Raw genomic sequence first — 11,221 nt, 5'->3', positions numbered from 1 at the left:
CTTCAGTATCTGGGGTGGTGCACAGCAAGACATCATCCACATCATCCATAATCCTAACTACTTAGGAAGCTGAGATCTAAGGATTGCAGTTCAAAGCCAGCCGGGACAGAAAAGTCCATGAAACTCTTATCTCCAATTCAGCAGCAAAAAAAAAAGGCAGGAGTGGAGCTATGGCTCAAGTGGCAGCCTTGAGCTAGTCTAGTGCTAGCCTTGAGCAAAGAAGCTAAGGGTCAATACCCAGGCCCTGAGTTCAAGCCCCAGTAACCCCCAACCCCCAACCATCATCCACCTCTCTTCCCAGGCACCTCTGTCCTCAAGGTTCCTAATCTGCAGCCCCTCATTCATCATTATCCAGCCCACCCCAGGCACATCTGATTCTGTTGCTCTTGTGATGGTTGTATGCACCAGAGTTGTATATAATTGCCAATCTGCATTTTTACTGGTGTGATCACACCATGATGCAATGCTAGCCAAAAAGAAAAACCAAAATGTTTGCCTTCTCTACAGCCTTTTGGAAAGCAGACATACAGTGGCACTGGAATTCACTTCTGCAAATGAAAATGATAGTTTGAAGACTCCACTGCATGTTATGCAAACGGGCCTCTTACAAGTCCAAACTTCCAGCACCTGAGCCCCGCTGCCCACGCAGCCCCATCTACCATGGACCAGCTCCACCCATTCTTCTTCCTCAAGGGATTTCTTGCTGGGCAACACACCCAAATCTTTTTCAGGCCTGAATCTTTTCTCCCAAAAAGCCCACCTCAGGCTTTGTAAGACTTCCATTGAGGGTGGAAAGCAGAGCGGGTAGGGGGAGGGAGGAGCCCCTCCTTTTACTTCCTCCAACCACAGGAAGCTGCGAAGCTCTGGTTCCTGGAAGCACAGGAGGGACCAACAGGAGGATAAAGACGGACCTGGTCCTGTGCCTACTCTTCCTGGTGGGCTTCAGCGTGGCTGACAATGCCCTCCGGACAATGTCCAGCATGTTAGTGTCAATACAGATAGGCTGCCTGTGTGTGTGTGTGTGTGTGTGTGTGTGTGTGTGTGTGTGTGTGTGTGTGTGTGTGTGTGTGTGTGTGTGTGTGTGTGTGTGTGTGTGTGTGTGTGTGTGTGTGTGTGTGTGTGTGTGTGTGCATGCGTGCATGAGTGAGAGAGAGACAGAGACAGACAGACAGAATTTGCACTCTATGGGGCTCCTAATGTGATTGTTGGGTGAGAATGTGGTGCCACTGTTTTACATCTGCCGGGTAAGGGTCACTCTAAAGATGCATGACCCCTCAACAGACCACTAGCTCCCCAAAGGAGTGGATCTCAGAAGTCTACATGCTGCTCAGACTGGTGAAGAGAAATGAGGCAGAGCAACCAGATGGGGTAGAGGAGAAAACTCAAGGGAATGCTTGAAGTTCTGCCCTGTCCCACCACAGAGGTGACAAGTAGTGATGACACCCCCGAGGTAGAAGGAACCTCAAGCCCCATGTCATCCAGGGAGCTGGGACAGACACTAGGGTGTACTCCCCAGTGACCATCCCCCAACTCCACTTCTCTAGTTACCGCCATACCAGTGGCTACAAATCTAGGCGCTCACATTCTAGCCTTCTTTGCATCTTGAAGAGACCAGGTGACCTGATATTGGCCAATGAGATTGAAGCAGAGGTATAACAGGGGCTTCTAGAAAAGCTTATGCTTTGCTGATCAAATGAGGCATAGTCAATACTGTCTCCTTGTCCCTCTCTTCTTGCCTTGTTTGAGGATAGGATGGCTACAACCACAGCAGCCATTTTGCTACATGAGGAAAAGGCCAAGAGAATCACAGAGATGTAAACCCTATTGTTTGCTCAAGCCAATGCTAGCTGCTGTGCTTCTGCAGAATTATTCTTGTAAATAAAAATAAATCCCTATTTGGTTAAGCCATTGTTAGTCAGTTTGTATTACTTGCAACCAAAAGCATTCCTGTTACTAAAGAAAAAGGCCAACCCTGACTGCCCAGTAATACTTTAGAAGCCATACTAAAAGTAAAGATTTCTCCAAACATGTTGGATCAGGAAGCCTGGAGCAGTACCTGGTTCTCTTTCTCTGTTCCTTGCCAGTTTGAGACTGGCTCCAGTCTGAGAACTGAAGCTGGCACATCACTAATTCAATTTCTCTGTGCCGGCAGGCATGCCCTGGGTGGGGAGCCTGGTGGGCATAGCATGTTGGTATAGCTGCCCTTCACCTGGACTGCCACAGAGGCCTCCTCCTAACTGTCCCCTCTAGTCTGTCGGCAACAGAGTAGCCACAATGGTCTGAATCCTGTTTCAACTTTAGGCAAATCTCATCTCTGCACAAAGCCCTCCACTGGCCCACAGAGGACTCCTTCCTGTGCCCTTTCAGGATCTGAGTGTCCAGCTCCTCAGAGAAGCTCATCTTGACCTTCCTACCACTCTCTGGGGCTCCTGCCAGCATGGCCTCTTCACAGTCTGTAGCATGTCCACTGCATGCCCTTCCACCAGCTGTTCCCAGACAGCAGCATCCTTCCTTCAGGGAGCACCCAGTACTCCTCACTTTCCGCAGGCTTTTCCCCAGGCACCTTCTAAACAAAGACCAATTTAAAAATGTCAACATCCACACATTTCCTATACACCGTTAAGGACTCACATCTCAGAACATGCCAAATTGTGGCTGGCATGAGACAGAGCTGTAGCTTCAGAAAGTGGCTGTCCTTCTCTACATGTAGTAAGACATAAAGATTAGATGGTCTGCATGCTGTGTGGTAGACACTCACCTAGCAAATGTGAGGCCCTGATTTCAATCTCCAGGATGAAAAAATAAATAAAAAATAGAAATAAATAAAAATAAAGCTGGATACCAGAGGCTCGTGCCTATAATCCTAGCTATTCAGGAGGCTGAGATCTGAGGATCCTGGTTTGAAGCCAGCCTGGGCAGAAAAGTCTGTGAGACTCTTATCTCTGATCACAACCACAACACTCAGAAAAGGCCAGGACTGGCATTGTGGCTCAAAGTGGTAGTGCACTAGCCTTCAGCACCAAGAGGCTTAGGGACAGCACCCACACTCTGAGTTCAATCCCCAGGACTGGCATAAACAAACAAACAAAGCAGCATGTAATTGGGATGAATGTCTGTATATTCAAGGCAGGAAAATAGCCTGTACCACCAGAGATTGGCGATTGTGGCTGCAGTGAATCTGAATAAATACATTCTCTTCCATTGGCTCTTGTGTGCCCTGAGAGACTGCCTAGTGACAATACTGCAATTTACTGCCCTATTCCAGACCTCCATCCATCCCATCATTCCTTGCTGTTTATTATTCTTTGCCTAATATAAAAGCATCATGCTCCAGTCATGCCTTCAGACCTCACCTGCCTATGAAGACCCTGAACACATATTAAGTTCATCAAACTTGGATATTTTTCTCTTTTTCATCAGCCCTGTATCAGTTCTGTTCCAGCTAAGAAGCTCAGGGGTAGAAGGACATCTCCCTTCCCATAATCTCCCTGCCCTCCCTGCCTTATTTCTCCTTCTTCCCACTTTCTACCAACAAACATAATTTGAATTCTACTTAGTTATCATGTATTTCCCCTAATAATATTGTTAGCTCCCCAGGATAGGGGTTTTTGTCTGCCTTGTGTCTGATGAGTCTAGTACATGGGACACAAAAAATGTTTCAGAAGTGTTTGTGGATGGATGGGTAGATGGATGGATGGATACTTGGGTGGATAGATGGATGTATAAATGGATACATGATGGACAGATGGATGGATGGATGGACAGATGGAATAATGGATGGATGGATGGCTTGAGTAGATGGATGGTTGGATAGATGAATGAGTGGATGTTGGATGCTTAGATGAATGGATGGATGGATGGAAAGTTCCTTCTCTTCTCTGCTGCCATATGTCCAGCCTCCTCCCAGCTTCAGCCTCGTAAGAGCCAGAGGAAGCCCTACTTGACCCAGAGAGATCAACTGGATACAGAAGCCCTTCTCTAGCCACTAGGATTTCATCAATACAATGGTCTTATGCTGGAAATTTCCATGTCAGAGATTCATGGTTCTTGCACACCACAGGGGTATCCAGGATCTTCATGTTACCCCTGAAGGCCAAGGTCACTATCACTCAGTTCTGACACCCTTGAAGAAAGGAAGGACAGTCACTCAGCACTAACCAGGCTCCAGCTTACACACAAAGCCTAGATGACAATTCCTGTTCTCACTGAGGCTGCACCACCCCACAGGGCCTGCTTTGGGTTTGCAAGCCATTCTCTTCCATGTCAGACCAGCTGCAAGCCCAGATTCCAGGAGCAGGTGAGGGATCCACCCTCCCTGGTTTAGTAATGTGGGACCCGGGGAGTGGTCTCAACTAAGTAGTTTGAACAGAGGACTCTCGCCCAAATTACAGTAACTCCAGTCCCCAGAGGGACAGTGTTTTGTTGCCTTATCTCCAGTTCTGGCCCAAGACCTGTGAACTGAGGTGTTCAAAGCAGTTGTTAACAGATGTCAATAATGACCACCTCATTGGTGAAGAGCCAGCAATGGGACCACAATGACTGGCAGATCATCCAGTCCATCATGAAGACGCCATTCCCCAGTAAGTGCAGGGACTTGCCTAAGACACACAGCAACTTCACAGGGAGCTGTGGGATTCACGCCAGAGCCATCTGTCCACAATGTCTGTTCTTTCCACTGCAGCCCAGGCCTTGCTCAGAGAGAGGCTTGTGGAGGCTCTTGTGCCAGCCTGAATGCTGGCTGAGGGATTCAGGGAGCTGCTTTAACCTCCATTTTTCCATCTGGTCTGGAGAGATTTAGCCTCTACCTAATTTTTTTTAAATGGCTTAGGTCAATGGAGGCCCGAGTTCTGAGGTGAGAAATGATCCCCAGCTGTGGCTCGGATGCCAGTTATGCCTCACCCCCAAGCCCAGCCAATAAGTAAGTCAGAATCTACCTTCCTGAGGGGACTCCTGCACCTTGCAAAACCAGACCCTTGGTTGAGCAGTACCCTAAATAATTTGGCTTTTCATTGTACCCCTAAGTCCCCAATCCCCAACTCCTTGCTTCTCACAGGACCTCATTTCAGCCAGACCTCCCAAGAGGTCTAGCAGGAAAGTGTCCTTACCATAAGTATTTAACCAGCCCAATCTCATCCTGTGGGGATGTTTCGCTCTGTTGGATGCCTATAACTGAATACCACAGACCTAGTAGTTTAAGTAACAGAAATTAGGTTTCTCACAGTTCCAAATTGCAGGTGCCAGCCTAACCTGTTTCTGGTGAGAACTACCTGCTATACATGTCCTCACAGGTGGTTAATGAGAAAGGGGAAAGCAAGCTTTCGGTTATGTCCTGATCTCCTCTGATCTCAATCTCCTCTAATCCTAACTTCCTCCCAAAGACCCCTTCTCCAAAAACCACCACACCCATTGGGGAATGCAGCTTCAATATGGGAGTCTTAGAGGGATACAAGCTTTCAATCCACAGCAATAAATTGTTCAAGCTGACTGACTCCCCTCTGGGTGAAGCTGTGTAGTTCCAAGCATAATCTGCTTTGGAGCAACTATAAACTCAGTTTTCCAGATTAAAGGATGCTCACCCTTGAAAAACAGGCTTTGTAATGAGGTGATACAGAAGAGAGAATTCGATCCTTATCTAAAAACATAGAAAGCACCCAGTGCTGGTGGCTCATGCCTATAATCCCACTCGGGAGACTGATATTTGAAGATTGTAGTTCAAAGACCACCTGGACAGGAAAGTCAGAGAGACATTTATCCAATTAAACACCAAAAAGCTAGAAGTGGAGCTGTGGCTCAAATGGTAGAGCATTAGCCTTGAGCAAAAAAGCTCAGGGACAGAGCTTAGGCCCTGAGTTCAAGCCCCAGAACTAGCATGCAAGCGCGCGCGCGCGCGCACACACACACACACACACACACACACACACACACACACACACACACACACACACACACACACACACACACACACACACACACACACACACACACACACACACACACACACACACACACACACTATGTCAGAGGACATAGTACAGCCTGATTCAGTGATTTTAATGCCTGTGCTTCAAGGACAAAGGGCAGATGAAACTCGATTGTTCATTAACTCCTCTCCTCCTTTGTCAGCTTTAATTAGAGTAAACCGAACACACAAAAACAAACACCAGAACAATTCCAAAACCCAACTTCAAATCCTGACTCTACCACTTAGTAGCTGTAATTTTAGCTGGGGGGTGGGAGAGATGGGAAGGAGAGAGAAAGAAAGGGAAAGGAAGGGGAGTAGAGGGGAGAGAGAAAATAGGAAGGAGAGGGAAGGAAGACAATAGGAGGGAAAGGGAGGGGAGGAGAGAGGGAGGAGAGAAGAGAGAGAGGGGAAGTAAGGAAAGGGGAGAAGAAAAGGGGGAAGCAGAGAGAGGAAAGGGAGGGAAGGGCCAGGAAGAGGGGAGGGGAGGGAAGAGAGGAAAGGAGAGGGGAGGAAGGAGAGCAGAGAGAGAGAAAGGGGAGGAGAGGGGAAGGAAGGGGAGAAACAGGATGGAAAGAGAGAGGGAGGAGGGAAGAGGAAAGAGGAGGGGAGGAGAGGAGTAGAAGGGAGAGGAGAGGAAAGGGGAGGGGAGGGGAGAGGAGGAGTTCCCTCCTCTGAGGCCCTGCCTTTGAGCTAATCATGGGGTCATATCACAATGGACCTCATGATTGTTGAGGAAAACATTATTTTCCTCTCCTACAGCATTGTTTAAAATTACACCACTTATTTAAGAGAGGGAGAGAAACATTTTTCACAAGAAATGCTAAGAAGACTCAGCTATCCCTGGGAAGTAGCACTCATGACCTAACAGTGCAGGTTCCCTAGGTTCACAGGAGCGTTGTTGTGAGGTGGACGCGCTCCTCTTATGGTTCCGGGGGCTACAATCTGCTCAGCTGTGGTCCTGCAGGGCCAGGGAGAGCAGAGGCTAATTCTGCAATGCGGAGCTGGCTTCAAGTCCCAGCTCTGGTATTTACACAAAGCTGGAGCTCACTCTCCACACTCCACACTTGTGACAAGGTAAGTGAGCACACTCCTCACAGAGAAGCTGGTGTCTGCGAGTTTTCTCACCTGATCCACCAATGCTACCATTACCCCCATGTCATCTGGACCCATGTCTGCTGACTCTTATTCTGGCACCCCTTGCTCTTAGGGAATTTTGCAAAGCACCCACATCCAAGCTTTCCCATCTGTCCCCAGAAACATTTTGTGAGCCTTTGAGGTCCCCCATCACTTAGAGCAGGTGGCACAGCCCACACCCAGTTGACACAGGAAACCCCCAGAATAAGACTTCCAGGCCCATCCCACTCCAGCTTTAGAATCAGCCAGCCACTAAATGGAACACCAGGGTCCGTATTCCAGCCCATGGCCCAGGAAGCTCAGGGAGGAGGCAGGAGGGAGAGAAGCATACATTAAACCCCTACCTAGTGCCAACAGGTTGTGGATGTAAGAGGATAGTCTGGAGGCATCAACCTCAGCACAGTTTCAAAGGGCAAAAATTCCTATTCCCTCTCACTGTCTCCTGTCAGGATATCTTGTTTTGGTTTTGGTTTTGGTGCAGTCCTGGGGCTTGAACTCATGGCCTGGGTGCTTTCCCTGAGCTTTTATGCTCAAGACTAGTACTCTACCACTTGAGCCACAGCTCTACTTTCAGATTTTTTGGGGGGGCAGGGGTGGGGGGGAGAGGGTAGAGTTAGAGATGAGAGTCTCATATACTTTCATGCCTGGGCTGGATTTGAAGCAAGATCCTCGGATCTCAGCCTCTTGAGTAGCTAGGATTACGGGTGTGAGCCACCAGCTCCTAGCTCCTGTCAGAATATCTTGATGGGTGGCAGGCACAACTATAAAAGCCAAGGTTTCAGGCTCTGAAGCCTGACAAGGTTCAGAATGTAAGAGTTCAGGAGGATCCAGCTCAGCCACACAAACCTAGGATTGACCCCCACCCTATTATGCCAGGTGCAGGCAAAACCCCAGGTATGCTTGAATGTGCTTGACATGCAGGCAGGACAATCTACGTAAGCCTGGCTGGAAACATTGCATCCTGGACCCAACGGAAAGCCCCCCACCTCCCTAGACCTAATGGCTTTTCATTAACCTCTGCTTCCTTGCTCAGATCCCATAAAAACCCAATTCCAACCCCACCTCCTTGCACAAAATTTGGCCCCAAAACTCTACTTCTGTGAGTGCTCAGGCAGGTAAAACATTCTCTCTCTCTCTCTCTCTCTCTCTCCTTCCCCCCACCCCCACTTAAACTCTGCCACTTGCTGTTAAGAGCTAAAATTAGCTTCGAGTAACTTCTCCCTTCTTCAGAAACCAGAAGGTATTCAAAAGGTCAATTGGAACAAAACTAGAGTTGAGTATTGGATGGGTCAATTTGGGGCTCTTGGGAATCCCCACCCAGCACTCTTCAATACAAGTATTTGATATGCTAAACACCTTGATAGAACAAGCAAACCCTGGAAAAATGTAGCCTGGCAAAATAATTTGTCTATTTGTTGATTAAAAGCCATGAAGACTTCTCTCTAGCACCACGTGATGGATGCGCCATGTTGGCATGGTGGTAGCTCAGCTGCTGTTTCCCACTCAGTTTTGCACAGACTCGATTCTGTGACCCTCCCCCGATATGACCAGCCCAGGCACCATTATGGCATGCCACACATCACTTAGTGTTTTATGAAAGTTTTTTGTTGTTGGCAAAGTTTTGTATTTTAAACTGACCACGCAGTTCCCTCATAATTAGGCAAAGTAATACCTCTAAAATTCCAAAAACTTTAAATAGCCAATTTTAAAATCTCAGCGTGCTGCATAATCTGTGCACAAATATGTCCATTTGTCTGTATGTAAAATATGTAAACCGTTATGGTTCCAAAGTTACCAAGTATTCTGCTTGCTCAAAAATCGTTGTCAATGGAAGCTGTGATTTAATCTGAATTGCTTTAAAACGTTGTGACCTGACTACAAACCAAAGAAAAAACAGGCAGTTTTAAAAGGCCTTGGGAAAGGAGTTGGGAGGATGGTTTCCTTTGCAAAGTAGATGAAGTTGGTAATTAAATTGGTTGTGATTTATGTCATTCCTTAAGTCCATGTATGCTAAAGGTTAAGTATTGTGCCTCTGACCATGGCTGGTAAACTAAGACTAAACTAACTAAACAGAGAAGTTTCTCTGTTTTCTCCCCTGTGTACTGATCAACTCCCTTTAAGATCAAGGGGCCAGAGTGACTCAAGATGCAGTTCGTTCCCATGCATGGGAAATGCCTGGGAAGCAGAACAAAGTTGTTGCAGCTGCCTAAACCAGTGGCACCAGCCTGCAAAAGCCAGTGTGAACCAGCTTTTTAACCAGTATATGTAGAATTTTTGCAGGTAACCAGCAGAAGGTGTGATGACCTATACACACTGGGAGATGCCAAAGCCTTACCCAGACTCGGGCCTTGCCCCATTACACATAACCGAAGCCTGCTAATTTGGGAGGAAGAAAAAACAACAAAACAAGCCACTTCAGATATTTGTTTCTATTCCCTTCCACCTGTCAGTCATGTTAATCCCCACGTTAGACAATAAGGGGTGTATGAGCAAAGGATGTAAGTTGACTTTTATGCTATTTTGCAATTGGATGTATTTCTAAAGGAAAAGCTAAGTCTAGATTCTTGGTACAGTGCTATTGCTTGTCTTTTTTTTTGGGGGGGGGGGTAGGGGTGGGGGTCTGGTTGTGGGGCCTGAACTCTGGGCCTGGGTGCTCTTCAAGTCAAGGCTAGTGCTCTACCACTTGAGCCACAGTGCCACTTCTGGCTTTTTTCTTTTTGCTTACGTGGTGCTGAGGAATCGAACCCAGGGCCTCATGCATACAAGGCAAGCGCTCTACCACTGAGCCACCTTCCCAGCCCCATTGTAATTCTTGCATTAAGAAAAACTGTTAATTTCCTAAAGGTAACTCAGACTGCAGAAAAAAAAGTGGTCAGTTTAACCTTCCGGCCAAGAGGTAATGGGTGTTACCCAGTGTTTTAATAGGGCATTTAAATACAAATTAAAGTGACTTTTTAAAAAAGGGATTTAAAATGGCATCCCCTTTGTGAAAATTTGGGAAGTTGTGGGGAGTGGCTGGCCTCCCAGAAAAAGAAAAAGCTCGAAGTCAAAATTGTCCTAAATGTTTATCTCAAAAAAAATTAAGATTACCAAGATGATTGTTTATTACAGTTTGCCCTTATAGGTTTTTTTGTAACAGTTTCCAGCAGGCCCACAGTAAAAACAGGACAAGTTTGTCCAATGTAACATTGGCCCTTAATAAGTTCCAGGTAAGACTACACTTATAAAACCACTTCCAATGACCTTCTTTGTTGCTTTTAATTGGAGTAAAGTGGCCCTTTGTAAAGACTCATTGATCTAAAACCTATGGCTTGAAGCCAGCCTGGACAGCCAAAGTCCCTGTGAGACTGTTATCTCTAATCAGTCAGCAGAGTGCTGAAAAGCAGGCACATTTGCTTTAGAGTTCAAAGTGGCAGAGTGCTAGCCTTGAGCTGAAGTGCCCAGGGACAGCACTCAAACCCTGAGTTCAAGTCCAGCAACCAACCAAGGAAAATGCTAAAGATGCATTTATCCCAGCATGGAGAAAGGCACTCCTGGGACCCTGGCAATGATGGAGCATCCCGAGGCAGAAAGCCACTGCTGTTGGATGGCAGAGATGGTACCAGATCCTGGAATCACTTTTGCTTGGCCCTTCAAAACTTGATCAGAACCAGGAGGTCATGGGAAGATAGTTTGTAAGCATGCCTAATGCCATGTCTGTCTAACTGGGCAGGAACTTGCCAGTCATTTATGATAGTGAGTAGTAAAAGCTAAGGTTTTAAAATGTGAGGGATAATTTAAATCCCATCCCCCCTGTATCTGCTCAAAGTCCTAATTGGCAGTGACATTTGAGCTGGTCCAGCCACATTAGTTCATCTGTTAAAGAAAAAAAGATTGTGAAACTGAGGTTAGGTCCCTATGGAGATCTGTCGAAAGGCCTACACAAGCAGGCATTGTTGGGGCCACTAGAGATCAGGTTCCTCAGCCAGCCAGAAAAATGCTTTCACAAATCAGAGTGTAAAAAAGGATGGTAGGGGAAATATAAAGGAGGATGTAACAATGCTCAATAGGAAATGGACTCATTACCTTGCTCCTACAATAGCTTTACAATAAAAAAAAAAGTATATTAAAAAAAAGGGCTATGCA

The sequence above is a fragment of the Dipodomys spectabilis genome, unplaced genomic scaffold (genome assembly GCF_019054845.1).
Source record: "Dipodomys spectabilis isolate Male_0828 unplaced genomic scaffold, ASM1905484v1 ptg000054l, whole genome shotgun sequence".
NCBI lineage: Eukaryota > Metazoa > Chordata > Mammalia > Rodentia > Heteromyidae > Dipodomys > Dipodomys spectabilis.
Note: the sequence above shows the minus strand (reverse complement) of the source record.